This window comes from Aulostomus chinensis, chromosome 20 (genome assembly GCF_037954235.1).
Source record: "Aulostomus chinensis isolate RoL2024-O1b breed Wild chromosome 20, RoL_Achi_v1.0, whole genome shotgun sequence".
Taxonomy (NCBI): domain Eukaryota; kingdom Metazoa; phylum Chordata; class Actinopteri; order Syngnathiformes; family Aulostomidae; genus Aulostomus; species Aulostomus chinensis.
This window is the reverse complement of record NC_141339.1, coordinates 12,765,778-12,780,544: the sequence shown is the minus strand read 5'-3', so window position 1 is coordinate 12,780,544 and position 14,767 is coordinate 12,765,778. Positions and strand designations below refer to the sequence as shown.

At 41.1% G+C, this 14,767-nt stretch overlaps 1 long non-coding RNA gene across 1 annotated transcript; it reads right to left on the bottom strand.

The window, feature by feature from the left end:
- Positions 1 to 12,114: 12,114 nt before the first annotated feature.
- LOC147242873 (uncharacterized) lies at positions 12,115 to 14,275 on the bottom strand. Its single transcript, XR_015110598.1, has 2 exons — positions 13,910 to 14,275; positions 12,115 to 13,231 (listed from the first exon to the last, which is right to left on the bottom strand). It is a non-coding gene; the product is annotated as an uncharacterized LOC147242873 (long non-coding RNA).
- Between the last annotated feature and the right edge of the window lie 492 nt (positions 14,276 to 14,767).

Below are 14,767 nucleotides of genomic sequence, written 5' to 3'. Positions count from 1 at the left end.
CCAAGCCGCTAGGGGGTGTGGCTGTGTCTTTGTATGGTTTCGGGGGGCTCTTGTCGGATTCCAAAACAAAACTATTTACAACAGAAAGTCCAGCACTTTTCTTTGAACGACTATTTGCTTTCATGAATCAAACTGTAAACTTTGAGAATGACAAACATGATTTCTGGTGGCCATTTTCTTCCGGAGACGCGCATATTTGTTGCGGAGGTTCTTCCACCTCTTCATGCATTCGGCAACCTTCTCTGAGCGGACCGATCACAGTCCTTGACGTTCAAGTCACGACGAGTCGACGCGACACATAGTCAGGATTTTTTGGAGGTGCACGTCAGGCTACGGCGTAGGGTCCGCGTAGGGGTCTGCGTCGACGCCGTGGGTACGGCATCAACGCGACACAGAAGTATAAACCAGTCTATACTCTGATTATAGGTTTATATAAGGTTTCTTCTTATGCAGATGATATGCAATTCTACATTACAGTGTCACCAAAAGATTTGTCCTTACAGTCCTTTATGACTGTGTGTGTGTGTGTGTGTGTGTGTGTATATATATATATATATGGTTTTGTTTTTTTTTTTACAGTTGATAAAATTGTTTTTGACATCTTAACTTCATGACACTAAAATCCTCATATCGAGCTGAAAAGTTTGGTGTCATCAAGGTCTGCTAAATCTGTCCATAACAAGATAGCAAGAATCAAAGGACTTCTTTCTAAACAAGACAGAAAAAATAGGTCGACAATATATGTATGACGGCTGTAGCCCATCCTGAGTATTCAAGAAAGATAAGCACATCAAGTAAATTCCTTAAATCAAATAAATTAGTTATAGTACTTTATGAAGTGATTTGTTTTCTCTTTTAAATGCAAATGCCCTCTTAATGTCTTACTTTTCTTGTACATTCCACTGCTGTTGTAGAGGAAAAACACCACTATATTTATGAGTGTACAGCTTCTTTAACGTGTACTCTACAATTGCAGAGATTAAACGATTTTAATCCATACAGCTCCTTTGCCAGAGAGTATTCCACATATAAGTGGAACTAAACTTTTCCTTCAGTCCACAGTGTCTCACACCTAATTGGGCAGGCATATGAAAATGGACCACATTCATTATACAAATGCCAGAGCCTGCTGGTGGAGTTCAGAGAGAAGAGAGGGTTGGGAGGAGGTGCGGAGGGGCTGTGAGTTGAGCTGACAGGCTGCTAATGAGACATCATCAAGGAGAAGGCGCCTCGCTCCTTTAAAGAGACACAATTTCTAACATAGTAGTTATGATATGATGAGGCACAGTGATAAAGTGTCTTCCAGTAGGTTTGTAATGGTGATTGTGACCTCTACTATCGTCATTATCAATTACACATTTAGAAAGAGCCCCAAAATATTTTTCTTTCCTAACATACTGGATATTTGAAAAGCAAACGAGGATAAGATATCTTATTTGCTATTCAAATACGCTCACCACGCTAGCTGTTTACAGTACCAGGGAGTGATCATGTGGACTGGTGAACAGAAAGGGAGGTTTTATCTGATATCTGTATATTGTGAGATGTAAGGTGTGCATTGTAATTCAATAGCACTATGTAAACTGAGAAGAATATTTGCTAAAAACACACCACACAAGTGGCATGTGAGACCGTAAGATCGTCGGCGCGATAGATGAAAAAATTGATTCTAATCTTACACAGAGTTTAATACCTTTTTTTTTTTTTTAAGTGTGACAAGATACCGTGATACTGTGACACTGTGACAGTTCAGGAAATTACCTTATTTGCGTTGAAGTTTCAATGCTACTGTTATATCTGCGGCCTCAATATAAGGAAAAAGCCAAGAGCTGAGAAGCTTGTAAAGAGTGGCGATGGAGAAATATCGGAAAGTAACCAAAAATGCCTGGCAGTCTAAACCAATTCAATTCCATTTCTGTTATTTGCATAAGAGCAGAAACAATAATATGAGGTTTACAAAATCTGAGAAACTGAACTACACTCTGAAAAGCTCCCCTGGTTGTCTATTGCAACCATAGTGGAAATAGGCCTCGAACTTAATGAAAGACAGCATGTTAATTGGTGCTGATCGATTTCGGCAGAAGCGGTCACATTGTTTCCTCTTGGTATTAATTTATTCTCAATCCCCTGTGCACTACAACATCACGTCAAATCTTTTCCAGATAAATATTATTTTCCAGATCTATCAATGTCATGTGCGGCATTACTTTTCTACCGAGCCCCCAAAGGAGTCCCAGCAAAACACAGTGTTGAGCTACCTTGGAATATATTGTTTTCCCTGTGTAATCATTTTTGTATTATCTCCCAAAATATTGTGTTTTCCTCCAATAACTTTTAAGTTCATTCACAAAATATGCCATTCCTTTGTAATAACTTTGTAATAACTTTTGAGTTCGCTCACACCATATTGTGTTCCCTGACAATATATCAGCTTCCTTCAAAGTTACTTTTGTATCGCCCCAAAATGTAGCGTTCACTTCCAAAAACTTGTGTGTTCCCTTGAAACATTTTTTATTATTTGTTTTGCATAGAACACAACGGAAAAAGAAAACTTGCTAATTCAAGGCAACACAAACTGTTGTAGGGAATACATATCGGATAATGCAAATATAGTAATAATAATCTGGCCACGATCATTTGGGGGCTTTTATCTGATTTTATCTTATCTTAAATTGTCTTGTCTTGTCTTGGCTTGTCAAGATAATAACAAGCAGCTGGTTTCAGCGTTAAACACACGTTTCAAACTCATCAAGAATGCTAATTCCCTAAAATCTCCATGGCTAATTCAGCTATTGTTTAAAAGATGTGCCGTTATATATCAAATGTAAAGATTTATCAATCATATTTCCTTTAAGAGCATCCTCGGAAAACATCAGTTCTTAAAAATTCTCCACTGAAGCAGAAATTAATCGTTGCCCACAGACTAAAGGTGGGGTTCAGTCTTGTCCTGTGACTTTAGATAATCAAGAGTCAATTTACTTATCCAAAGTGTGATATTTGAGCACAAGTATGTTGCTGACCTAGTAAAAATTTTTTTAGATGCTAAATACCAAGTCATAAATTGCTAAATCACAATGGAAATCCTTCATCACCTCCTTCAGCAGACGCAGAGTCAGCAAGCTCTTCGGCCAAACTTTCCAGGTGGTTTGTGTTTTGATGGATTTCCTGTGTTTTCTGAACATGTAATCGGACACTGAGTTCATTCTGGTGCACTGATAAAATGGTAATTATATAATTTTTTTGTGTTTGTTTGTTGAAAGCACATAAGGTAATAAGCAATGACACAATGAGTAATTCTCTAACACTATAGCCTATCTGCTGGTGGTGCTGAAGCTGCAGTTTTGACTTTGGTGACAGAATGAATCCAAAATCATAGGATATCAAAGGACAAGTCGCTCATCAATTTACTTCCAGTCACTTTCATTTCACTTGAGAGATTTAGCTGACAAAGTGCACAAATTTAAAAGTGCTCATTATCAGCCTTTGAATTAGCTTTCAATGGTCTGAAATGATGATATTCTTCTTCTTAGCTGACTTAATTTATACATCTTTAAGCTGCATGCAGTTTTTTTTAATTACATTTGGTGATAAAAGGTTTGAATGTTCCCGATAATGAAATCTCTGTCAGAAATCTCATCAGAAAAAAAACAATTTGAAGTGTGTGAAATTTCTGTTTGCGGCTTTCAATTTGTCAGGTGTTTCTGACAGGAAAATGCTAGCTCGAAGAAAAACTCTTGGTCCAAAGACCAGATGGTGCTGAGACACACACACACACACACACACACACACACACACACACACACACACACACACACATGAATGTATTCAGCAGTCATTGTGTTCAGGATTAGTTCAGAGGTTTCTGGCTTCTTCTGTAGATGTCTTTCTTCACACACACACACACACACACACACACACACACACACACACACACACACACACACACACACACACACACACACACACACTCCTGTGCAACCAGGGTGGGTGGAAGCTCTTCCCAGCAAACAGGTGCCATCATGTGGCATCAGGTGTCCTTCCAAAAGGTTAGGCAGAAACTGGAGGGTGGTTTGTCCTAGATATGCAGCTAGTTAGATCAGGTCTGCTCTCGGAGGACGCAGAGTCTGGTAGCCATGGACAGACAGCGGGGACAGTGGTGCTGTAAATCTGGGATACAACCTGATTTGCTTATGAATTCAGGTTAGCACCGTGGGCTCTTGGTCCTGTCATGTTAAGCGGGTCATTCGAGGCTATCAAGAGGAAGTAAATATTCTTCATGACAGCAGAGCAAACCCTTTTATTATCTGGTTGCATGTGAAGTGTATTAAAAAAAACTGCAGTAAGTGCACAAAGATGTAACAGGACAGCTTTCCAGGATCATTCTGTTGTTTGGTTTCCGTGGCGACTGCAGCCTCTTGATGTGAACAAGTGAAAGTGCAGACAGGAACAGGGAATCCATTTATGGCTCAGATTGTCATTCTATTGGAGATTAACGGACACGTCTGCTTGCCGTCGTCTATGCAAATGAGTACCTTAGTTGTGTGTTAATACAGCAAAGATGAGCATCGTTGTATTCGAAAAGCAGCAGCAAAGCTTCTACTAAGGCTGCAGCGGAAAAACGAGTCGGAGTGACCATCTGGCAGGAAGAACCTCTCAGCTGCTTCGGAACCTTTCATCCGCCTTTTCCCTTATCCTTCCTTTTTATGTCATTATGGATCCAACAAATTCTCCTGAAACCGTTGTTATGAAATTAATTGACAATTTTTGGTGGATGCCCTCTCTCAACATATTATTAAGCATTGCGGTACTCAAGCGCGGCTTCATAAAGAACAGACAAATCAGTCTACAAACAAAAGGGGAAAAGTTTAAAAAAAAAATAGAACGAAAGGCGAGAAGATTCTCGCTAAAAAAACATGTGTTGTGTGAGAGGGACGACCTTGTGAGGAGTTAATTGAAGCAGTTCGGTCCCTCAGGGTCTTGTTTGGCTGCTCGATCAATAGAAATAAAAGATCTTGGTGGAATAAGCGCACTGGTAGACATCTGATGTGGGAGCGAGGCAGCAGCGGTGCTCAGACGTGAGGTCAACACCTTATTGGCGCTGTGTTATTCATGCTGGACCAGGAGTAAAAAAAAAAAAAATTCCAAAGGTTCATTTCTGCACGTTAGAACAGGTATTATCACTGGCTTGATAAATCATGACAGCGCGACTCGGGATAAATGTGGCTGTTTGTTGTGCCGTGTTATTATTTTGTTTTATTGATGGTTCAGGAGTCTATTGTGTCATTTAAGTAGAGGAAACATTTGCTCTTTTCAAATCAACGATAAATCCATTCACGTCCGGAAAAAAAAGATATATTTAAATCTACTTTAAGACCACAAGACTGAACATTTTCCCCTCCACATGGTTATTTTAGGGCAAAAAGTTATAATTTGTTCCCTCGGTTTAGTTATTTTGAGGTGAAAAGACATAAATTTCCCCTCAGTTGGACTCTTTTCAGGCCACATGCTACGCTTGATCCCTCGTTTCCAATTTTTTGAGGCGGGTACATTTAATTCCCTCTTCCCACTAAATACAGATGAAGTTTTTAGTCCAAACAACTTCATTGAATCGGTGGTTGGTTTTAGCCGTGAAGCCTAAACTGGAATATAAATACGTCAACGTTTGCACGTTTTTAGAAACTTTTAATGCAAAAAAAAAGATCGATACGTTAGTTTTCCATCTTTAGCGAGACCAGGGGGTAGTTCTGTAACGTCTAAAGATCTGTAGCTGCTGCGTGTAAATGAGAGATGGATGATGTCATACATTGACAGGAGCAGACATTTGCGGTAAAATGAAAAAAGAAAAAAGAAAAGTAAAGCGGTAATAAACTGAAGAATTCTCAGGATAATTCATCGCGGCCCAAATATATCATCAACATTGATGTTGGCCGTTCAAATGTAAAGATCTAATGTTAAGGTTGTACCAAATGGATTTTGACAGACATGCAACAGGTAAAAGATAGAAGTATTCTAAATTTATAGTTTAAGTTCTTATACTAAGTTGTCTGAGTCCCGTTAAAATACATCTAAGTGACTAAGTTCTCGTTTGCCACCATCAATGGTTTACTTTTACCCACTGGCGCCCGGTTTACAGAAGTTAGTCACAGGAACAGCAATGTACTGCTTCGACAGAAGAAGACCAAACGTGTCAGAATTAATAGGAAATATTCTTGAGACGGAAACCTTGCAAATCTGAGAGCGAAGGCTTGACTAAAAATGTAAATGTGTGTAAAGCGTCTTTGTCCTTGTTGTCGTAAACACAAGAACAAAACTGGATCGAGGAGAATTTGGTTCTCAGAAAAGCTCTCAGTCATTTGAATGGTGTTGTTTTTAACATGCTGATATGTTTTGCTTTTTCTCTCTTTTTAGTCTTCAGCCAGCAGCACCGTGTCTTCACGTGTAAAATCTGTTGAAATTTGAGAGTTTTATTCCAACGCAGATTTTTGATCTGACAGCTTTGGAAAACATCAAATGCGTAAAATGCGCGGCAGGGAGCCATTTGACACTTTTACACCCGGTAATCTGTTGGATAAACACGAGGCTTTGTTAAAAAAATGGATCCCACTAACTCTGGATATGTTCTGCTGCCTTGTCACTGAGTATCTGAAACAAAGATATGCTGGGAAAAATCTTAGATCAAAATGAACTGTTTGTTGAACTTTTATCCTTCTTTTTTTCCCTTTTTGATTGGACAACATTGAAAGTCTTTTTCAAAACGGGTTTCAGAAACAAAACGCAGACCTAAATAACGCTACTATGAGTAAAACTATATACATAGAGTGCATAAAACAAACAAATTCTGCGTGGGTTTAATTGTCTTGGTACACACCCATTATATTAAGAGGTTTAAGGGCATTCCTGGATTTCAGTTTTGGAAGGATTGTCACTTTATTCTTAGGAATAACAAAAGCTTGCAGTATTTTCAAAAGTCTGCTCTTTTTAATGTAACACTTTGCCAAAATCCTAATATTACTGCAGTAGTATTCCAGGTATCTATTATACATTTTTTTTAAAAGTCACCAATTCTCATTCTATTTCCCGTAGCTCTGCTTGAACCCCCGGAGCACATAGATCTACTCCAGTTTGTGATACGTGGTAAGTGTGGAACTCACAAGTTGAAATTATGTTTATTTCAATATAAAGCTGTAAGAAATTGTTCCTTACTATGAACAGAATTATTAAATTTACTACGGTTCATATAAAGAATGAAGCATCACTCCTTGTTTGTGTAAATTTAACTCCAAAATGTATACTTTAAATATCCTGTGTGTTCGGCACACACACAAACTGGACGTTTCACTCGCCGTTCTTCTCTAAACAAGTTGCTTTGGAAAGTCTGCCAGTGTTTGTTTTTTTTCCTCTCTCGTCCATGTAAATTGAAAGAGCTCGCTGCTCTGTGGACGAGCTGTGCAAACGCCGCGAGCTGACGTCAGCTACCTGAAGCGCTTTTAACATTCGCATGAATCAGCCAGCGAGGGTTAGAGTTTGAGGTCCTCAGGCGAGACGTTGCGAGGGTGAACAGGTGTGACACGGAGCCGTGTCTGAGGTATGAGCTGAAATATTCATGAGCGTAGCCCCCCTCCCCTCCAAATAAAGCTCAGCTCTAGTTTCGAAAAACACAATTCATACGTGACCGCATCGAGGTGTACGTCCGTAAAACAAACACGGGAATTGAAGAACTCTTTATAAAGCTAAAACCCATGTTGGAGGGGGCCTAACCCGGAGCGATCGGACATCACACACAATCACAAAAATGCCCACTTTCGTCCGTTGACACGTAGGAATGACGGGGATGTGTTGCCTTCATACGTTTATATGGGTCAGCAGTAGAAGAGTAAACGCAGGTTGCCGCTACCACGGCGGCGACCGTCTGAATAATTCACAGTGCCAATCAATGATTAAAGGTTTGTTGGGTGTCACTTCTGACATCACCAACGAGGTGACCGTATGGATTATGGGAGAGACAGAGAGATGATTTGGATAATCACGGGAAATATTTCAGAGGAGAGGAAAAGAACTCACCGGGAAATAAAGAACCATAAATGAATGATTTTTCTGTCTTTTTTTTTAACTCTGACGAGAAGGTTACAGTCTTGTTGTTGTCTGTTACATAACCAGGCTGATTAGCAGGGATCTCTGTGGCAACGTCTGGATCGCTCAAGACATCAGTGACTCTTTTTTTGTCATTTGTGTAACATTTTCACAAATAACACACGGACATTCAGGGGGAAAATTAGGAAATTCCAATTTCGAAAATATATGCAGATATGAGGGTTTCAGTCGGCCACCTGCCAAGTTTTTCTTATTTCAGCCTTTGTTTCTTCTTTTGTCTTCGTTTTATTTCATACTGTCATTTTATTTCCAGTAAATGTAACATAATAAGGATTTAACCGGTACCTGCATCATAATGAAACCTGACCCTATTCCTGCTGCTGCTGCTGCTGCTGCTGCTGTCTTCCAAACCCTTTCAAGAAACAAAAAAACAAAACAAAACAGGAAGTAATTCTTCTTATATTACTGGAAGCAACATTTAGAAAGAGATTAAATGCAGTACACAGGAAAAACACAGCTACCACTTTGAGAACTTCACATCAATATTGTAGCAACTAGCATGTAGCGCAAGAGAACTGGCCAAAACTAAATGAAGAGTCTTGTGGATTTGGGATTTTTTTTTTTAAATCTTTTTTGTCTTATTATGTGATCATTTTCAAAAACATCCTGAGAAAAATGTTTGATTCAGGAAATTGAGACCAGTGGAGAAAAAAAAATTGAAACCTGAGTGCCTGTATTGACGTGACTCAGCTAAGTTTTGCTGCACAGAAATAAGATAAGTGGGGAAAGGGATGATGGAAAAAGAGTTAATTGAGATGCGCTTTTGTGAATCAATAAAACTGTCATAAAGTCTGCCACTGTCTCTGTCGGGAGGTGTGTTTCCAACACACACACATAAAACATGTCTGATACGCTGTTAGGGAAAACTAGAAGTAACTCTCACGGTGAATTTTGACAACCAAAATCTTTTCACTTCGTCCTCCTGTCCCGGTGAACATCTACGACAAATCGGAAGCAACTCCCTCACGGTGCTCTTGAGGCTGGACGGATATTGTGTGCGAAATTGGGATAAATCACCTCGAGGCCTTCACCAGATGTCGCGTCCCGCGTAAAGAACGGGATGGACGTCCTCAGCCCACAGCCTGTGTGAAATCATTAAAACACGAGCCCACTATAGCCTAACACAGGAGTTGTGAGTAACAGGAAAATATTATGGCCAAACGTACAATTTATTCCAATATATTTCAGCAATACTGCTGTCACAAATTGATTTCCTCGTTTTGTTTGGACACTCTGTGACGCCGTCATAGATCGTATCGCATTTATCGTTGAGTGTTGGTTGCTTTTTTCAGCCTGGGGCCAGCCTAAGACCTCCCCACTGTTGTAGGATGACTGTCAAGAGACACTGAAATAGACATGTCAGAGAGTACCATTTTTTTTTACTTCTGTGGAAAAAGAATGTATACGCGTCAAGTAATTACACATAGAATCAAACGATACCTTGAATAAAGTCGGTCAAACCTCTCAGGATTGAAAGCGGCGCTCCAGATTTTTAAGGTGAGCTGCGATGAGGACTGCTTTTAGATGTTGCGCTCTATAAATCTGGAATAAATGGTGTCACAACCCCGAGGCTCTGTCCCGCTGTGGACGATGCAACGATCTTTTCACGCCTCCGCAGCAGACAGCGGTGGACCATGCGTCCGTCCATCCCTCTGTCAGTCCGTCAGTCCCGTTCTCATTGATGCAATATCTCAATTATCTTTAACCTAAACTTCCACTGGGGCTTTGAGGATGAACTGAAAAGATTTTGATTACGTCAGTGTCGCTTCCCATGTACACAATACATTCGTCTGGGAGGGACTCAGAGTAGAGCCGCTGCTCCTCCATGTCGAGAGGAGTCAGTTGAGGTGGTTCGGGCATCTGGTGAGGATGCCTCCTGGATGCCTCCCTCTGGAGGTTTTCCAGGCATGTCCGACCTGGTCTGGGAACGCCTCGGGATTCCCCCGGAAGAGCTGGTGGAAGCGGCTGGGGAGAGGACACTCTGGGCTTCCTTGCTGAGGCTGCTGCCCCTGCGATCAGGACCACCTGATCAGCCGGATAAGCGGAAGATGACAACGATGATGATGATGTACACAATATCTCCCAGATATCTCTGGATCTCTAGGAGTGAATTTCTTCAAATTTGACACAAATGTCCACTGGGACTTGAGGATGTACTGAAAATATTTTGGTGGTCACAGATCGAGGCCACTGTCACCTCATAGTGACAAAAATTCTCAGAAATGACTTGAAAATATTCCTTCAAATATAAAACAAACATCCACTAGGATTCAAGCTTGACCTGAAAACATTTTAGTGGTCAAGGGTCAAAGGTCAAGGTCACCATCACCTCATGTAAATATAATATTTCAGGACTGCCTTGAGGGTGTTTCTTTAAATTCCACAAATGACTCAAAAATAAACTGAAAAGTTTTAGGTGGTAAACGTTCAATATCTAAAAAACAACTTCAGTAAATTTCCTCACATTCGGCACAAACGTCCACCGGGACTCAAGGACGAACTGAGAAGATTTCGATGGTCAAAGGTCAAGATGAGAGACACACATCCTGGATACGCAGTAACAACGTGTGGGTTTTGTTTTTGTTTTCAATTTTAATGCATCATATCTTGATTTTCAAATTTGAGCAAAACTTTAACACCCAACATCATTCATTTCAATGTAAAACGTGAAATAAATACTCGCAATAATTTGAAAAAACTACAATGATGATTAAGTCCAGTATGTATGAACAGCAGCTTACACAGCGTTGTCAGTCCCAGATCCTGTAGAACAGTCGAAAAACTTTTGCTGCAGCATGGTCCTAACAGCATTTAGGGGGTGGAGAAACCATTTTATAAAATCCCTGAAGACCACACTGGTAGAGGACAGTAAATGGATGGATCCGGAAACGGGATGTTAAATGGGACTGGGCGGCGGGCGGGGGGGGTGGGGGGGGGGGGGTTGACGGTGAGGAGAGGTTAATAGTGCAGAGAGGATTGAGAGACAATAGGCCGGGATAATGAGTCATGAGGCAGGCTTTACTGGTGCTGAGGCATTTCCGAGCTACCCGCCACTCACTCTGCCGCCGCAGAGACGGTGTTTGATACCTCAGCCTCAGTCAGTATCAACTCTCACATCTCAAGACCGAGAGGTGAAAACCAACAGATAAATGTACACTCAGGAATCTGTTTCACGATGCTAATATTCACCCCCAGTACAACAAAAAGCCTGTATAATCTTTCAATTTCGCATCGATGAGAACTGATCGCTGGTTAAATATTAATGTTTTCTATGTTCTACAGCTGTTAGAGAACTAAGCACTGGACTAGAGAGTTACACAACAGCCAGAAGAAAAAAAACACACGTGACAGCGCTGTCCCTCGAGGGCTCTTTAAACTCGTCTTCCAGTAACGGATCGATACGGATATTCGAACAAGCCAACAGGTTTCTGCACGCTGTCATCGTTTCCTCAAATGACAAATCAGAATGATCTATATGTTTGTTTAGGATGTGCATCACTAGAATACCACAGGGGGTACTGTTGCTGTTTCATTTGTAGTCGATGTACACTGCCCTAATCCAGTGGATATCTGGGGGGGGGGGGGGTGTCGGGGAGTGCTGAGTCCACCTCTATGTAGCTCATCAGCTGCTTGTCTAGACTTCCTGGCAGCCCAGTCATGAAGGATATAACATCACCACACCCTTTAAACTCGCCGAATCATTTTATGGACACAAGCAATTTTGAAGGAGAGGGAATCAATTTACATTATAGCATGATGGAACAGCTTGAAATACTGGAGCAGCTGTTTTTTTGTGTGTGTGTGCGTGCGTGCGTGCACGAGCGTGCGTGCCTCTGTGCGTGTGTGTGTGTGTGTTTGTGTGTGCGTGTGTGTGTGTGTGTGAATTTTTGTTTTAAAAAAATACAATAAAGTACACGATCCATCCAAAACATGGAAGTACTTTTAGACAAATACAAGAAAGAATTCCTTTTTCACAGTTTATTGTACATCGTCATTTCTTCCATCATCTTATACCCAAACTAATAAACAGTACAACATTTCCATTTATACAAAATATAAACTATAAGGAGGGGAGGGGGGGAATATAAATCTAACATGAAACCCTTCCCATATGGTTACACATACAGTCATTTCCTGGGTCTAACCCCATGGAGGAAGGGGGCCAAAAGGTGTCAATCAAACCCTCATTTGTAAAAGACTCCTTTAAAAATCACAAGGCAAAACTGACACAAGTCCTGTGGCGACCTATTTGCTACATACATCTCTTTGACATTTCTAATAAAAAGACTTCAGGAGCCAAAGGAAAGAAGGGGGGAAAAAAAAACTCCAGCTAAAACTGTCATTTGGCTCAATCTTTTGTTTTTAAATTGATCTCCTATGCGCCAACAGACAAAACCATTCTGATATTGATTGCCGGGTGGAATTGAAGCCACGAGGAAAAAAAATCTGTACACTCAAGTGGTCCGCATTTCAATCAAGACATGTTACATGACAACCGCAGCCCTGAGCATCTCCAAAATGTGATGGCGTGACTATGGAAACGCAAGCCAAAAAAAAAAGGAAGCTGGGTGCACCACTGTTCCTTTTTGATTCCATGCAAGGAGGGGCTGAAGGGGTTGTGCTGAGCATCTCCAGCTGAAAGTCACACACCCCTGTCGTTGAAAGAAATGTCTTGAATTACATATTTGTGTTATTATGTAAGGAGGGGTTGTGGAGTCCATCCATGTTCATCTTGTGGTCTCTGTGCAACACGGCGGCAGGGAGAGAGAGAGAGAGAGAGAGAGAGAGAGAGAGAGAGAGAGAGAGAGAGAGAGAGGCTGGACTGGGTGGGATCACGGGATGGGAGCGTTAAGGCAGAGATGGGGCTGTGGGGCTCCGATGCTTAGCACTGCATTAGAGGGGCCGCCATGATGATGGGGATAAGGGAGGAGAAGATGCCTGCGTGCAGTGAGACCCCTGCTCCGGTGGGGAAGGTGGAGTTGGCTGAACTACTGTAGGTGTCTGTGGCCATGGTGGTCATGCTGGAGTTAGAGGTGGAGTTTCCGCCCGCTGTGGGGTCTGTGTTGTTCTGGGAGACCACCTGTTGTAACGGGGTAGGAGAAGAAGAGAAGGGAGGGGAGGGATGGTTACAAAAAAAAAAAAAGCCTCGGATTCTGACGTCACATGAGGAAATAAGGGAATTATAAATATCAGAGGGATTGGTCACGGCAAGGGATGGACTACAAATTAATAATTAAAAAAACAGTGAGCAACTAAAATGTCACAACATGTTTTTAAAGTCATAAAGTTCGAAAAATGTATTGATGAAGAATGGGTCAACTGAAACGTTTGTAGCCTGCGTATCGGGTTCCTCAGGGCAAACTGCTGCGCCCTAAGAAACTTTAGATTCTCTCCCCTTTGTCCATGATGACGTTGGAATCATTTACTCGCAGATGCTCATGAATGAGAGGTTTAAAAAAAATGAAAGAAAATAATTTAAGGACGAATTCAAAGACGCAATGAACACTAACGTGAATTCATAAAATCCCATGAGAGTTCAAGTCTAGCCGGCTGTAATCCTGACGAATACGGAGATTAAATATTATAAACGCCGATCTTAACTCGTTAAATAAAAAAAAAAACCCGCATCATTTGATCTTTCATACATTCTCCCTTTGTCTAAATTAACTCCTCACGCCCTTCAAAATAAAACCCACAGGATAAAATCAGCTGTTCATGCAAAAAATAAAAAATAAAAAATAAAAATTCTCCAACCTACCTGGGTTGATAAACATATGGCGAACACAATCACTCCGAGGTGAACGATGGTCATTTTGGACATTTTTTTTTGTTTTTTTGTTTTTTTTTTTGTTTTGCAGTGGTTTGGCCAGATGGAGGAGGCTTCCTCAGACGCTGCTTCTCTCTAATGTGGACGCTGCATCAGTCGCAGCTTTTTATACCAGCTGCAGCTCCGTGACGTAGCCTAGAGGACCGAGTCCCGGACATGAGAGACGCAAGCCCACAAATGTGTTACACAGTGGAGGACCGCTAAAACATCAATAACCACTTGACTCTTAAAAGCTCTCAGACCGCTGCTGGTAAACGACATCATTTTGTTCCAAGGAACACGACGTTCCCATAGCCTTTTCTCTCCCCCCCTAAAAGTCCATTTTATGCAAATTAAAGTGGTGCAAAACGCTTTGGTATTATCCCGCAAAGGTTCTTATAGGTTCTGCAAATGTTTTGGTAACAGTGGGGAGACGTCGAGGGAACGCCCTTCCACTACGTTCTCCATTAAGTTCCCTGAATGTTCGTAAAAATGACGTGGTGCTTTAAAGAACGCAACATCTCGGCCATCAGGGAACATGTGTGGAACGTAGAGTTCTGGTAGTGGCTGGGAGATTGTTGTCTTTTTTTTTTTCTTTTTTTAACTGCACAAGTACTCCACTTGCATTCTAGGGGACTTTACACCTTTAAGGACATGTACTTTTACTCCACTGTACATACATGAATGAATCGGTTACTTTAAAAGTATATTTTGCATTGAGAACATGACCAAACCTGATGGACATCATTTGATTTCATAATTAAAACTTACCAAGCAGCTGGAGCATGTGACCTTCAGAGGTCAGTGATT